Source organism: Petromyzon marinus, unplaced genomic scaffold, assembly GCF_048934315.1.
Source record: "Petromyzon marinus isolate PM22_M1 ecotype Great Lakes invasive population unplaced genomic scaffold, UKy_Petmar_22M1.pri1.0 PM_G_Scaffold_6, whole genome shotgun sequence".
NCBI classification, from domain to species: Eukaryota; Metazoa; Chordata; class Hyperoartia; order Petromyzontiformes; family Petromyzontidae; genus Petromyzon; species Petromyzon marinus.
In genome coordinates, this window is record NW_027423013.1 from 377501 (window position 1) to 380000 (window position 2500).

Sequence of the window (2500 nt, forward strand, 5' to 3'; positions counted from 1 at the left end):
GTCATTTTCGTGTCGCCACATTGCATGCGAACCGCATGAAACTTCCAGAGGCATTTGCAGCAGAAATGCATGTGCAGTCAAAAAATTGAATATTTTTCACGGATAGACCCCGTTAAACGCTAGAAATTGGCGGGGATGTGTCTCTTGTGGCTCACGGGGCTGTTAGGGTGGCACAGAAATCCCTCGGAATGGGAAAAAACGGGTCATTTTCGTGTCGCCACAGTGCATGCGAACCGCATGAAACTTCCAGAGGCATTTGCAGCAGGAATGCATGTGCACTCAAAAAATGTGATATTTTTCACGGAGAGACCCCGTGAAACGCTAGAAGTGGGCGGGGATGTCTCTCTTGTGGCTCACGGGGCTGTTAGGGTGGCACAGAAATCCCTCGGAATGGGAAAACGGGTCATTTTCGTGTCGCCACATTGCATACGAACCGCATGAAACTTCCAGAGGCATTTGCAGCAGGAATGCATGTGCACTCAAAAAAGTGAATATTTCTCACGGATAGACCCCGTGATACGCTAGAAATTGGCGGGGATGTCTCTCTTGTGGCTCACGGGGCTGTTAGGGTGGCACAGAAATCCCTCGGAATGGGAAAACGGGTCATTTTCGTGTCGCCACATTGCATGCGAACCGCATGCAACTTCCAGAGGCATTTGCAGCAGAAATGCATGTGCAGTCAAAAAAAAATTGATATTTTTCACGGATAGACCCCGTGAAACGCTAGAAATTGGCGGGGATGTGTCTCTTGTGGCTCACGGGGCTGTTCGGGTCGCACAGAAATCCCTGGGAATGGGAAAACGGGTCATTTTCGTGTTGCCACATTGCGTACGAACCGCATGAAACTTCCAGAGGCATTTGCAGCAGGAATGCATGTGCACTCAAAAACTTCTATATGTTTCACGGATAGACCCCGTGAAACGCTAGAAATTGGCGGGGATGTGTCTCTTGTGGCTCACGGGGCTGTTAGGGTGGCACAGAACTCCCTCGGAATGGGAAAAGGGGTCATTTTCGTGTTGCCACATTGCATAGGAACGCCATGAAACTTCCAGAGGCATTTGCAGCAGAAAGGCACGTGCACTCAAAAATTTTAATATTTTTCACGCATAGACCCCGTCAAACGCTAGAAGTTGGCGGGGATGTCTCTCTTGTGGCTCACGGGGCTGTTAGGGTCGCACAGAAATGCCTCGGAATGGGAAAACGGGTCATTTTTGTGTGGCCACATTGCATAGGAACGGCATGAAACTTCCAGAGGCATTTGCAGCAGGAATGCATGTGCACTCAAAAACGTCTATATTTTTCACGGATAGACCCCGTGAAACGCTATAAATTGGCGGGGATGTCTCTCTTGTGGCTCACGGGCGCTGTTAGTTAGGGTCGCACAGAAATCCCTCGGAATGGGAAAAGGGGTCATTTTCGTGTTGCCACATTGCGTACGAACGGCATGAAACTTCCAGAGGCATCTGCAGCAGAAATGCATGTGCACTCAAAAACGTCTATATTTTTCACGGATAGACCCCGTGAAACGCTAGAAATTGGCGGGGATGTGTCTCTTGTGGCTCACGGGGCTGTTAGGGTCGCACAGAAATCCCTCGGAATGGGAAAACGGGTCATTTTCGTGTTGCCACAATTGGCATACGAACGGCATGAAACTTCCAGAGGCATTTGCAGCAGAAATGCATGTGCACTCAAAAACGTGAATATTTTTTCACGGATAGACCCCGTCAAACGCTCGAATTTGGCGGGGATGTTTCTCTTGTGGGTCACGGGGCTGTTCGGCTCGCACAGAACTCCCTTGGTCCACCTGATTCGTGCATACAGGCAGCAACTAAAACTCTGTAAACCTGCTGTGAGGACATCTAAACAGTGGACCAGTGAGGCTGTGGAAGATTTGCGGGCGTGCTTAGACTGTACTGACTGGGATATGTTCACGACTGCTACCAATAGTCTGGATGAACTCACAGAGGCTGTGTACATCAGCTTCTGTGAGGACTGCTGTATCCCAACACGTACCAGGGTTAACTTTAACAACAACAAGCCCTGGTTCTCAGCAAAGCTCAAAAGGTTGAGGTTGGAGAAGGAGGAAGCGTTTAGGAGTGGGGATAGAGACAGATTCAAGGAGTCGAAGAACAGGTTTAGCAAAGCGGTGAGAGAGGCTAAACGACTGTACTCAGAGACACTAAAACACCAGTTCTCTACTAACGACGCTGCTTCTGTCTGCCAAAGGGCTCAGGCACATCACCAACTACAAACCCAGAGCGCCCCACACCACTAACGACTCCCGCCTAGCCAACGACCTGAACGAGTTCTACCGTAGATTTGAAAGACAATTGGACTGTCCTGAACCACCCCTTCCCACCCAAGAGGCCCCATCCCCCACCCATACTACAGAAACGACTCTCTCCTTTCAGGAGGGAGAAGTTAATGGGCTTTTCAAGAGGCAGAATCCACGCAAAGCAGCCGGGCCGGACTCTGTCTCTCCAGCCACCCTCAGGCACTG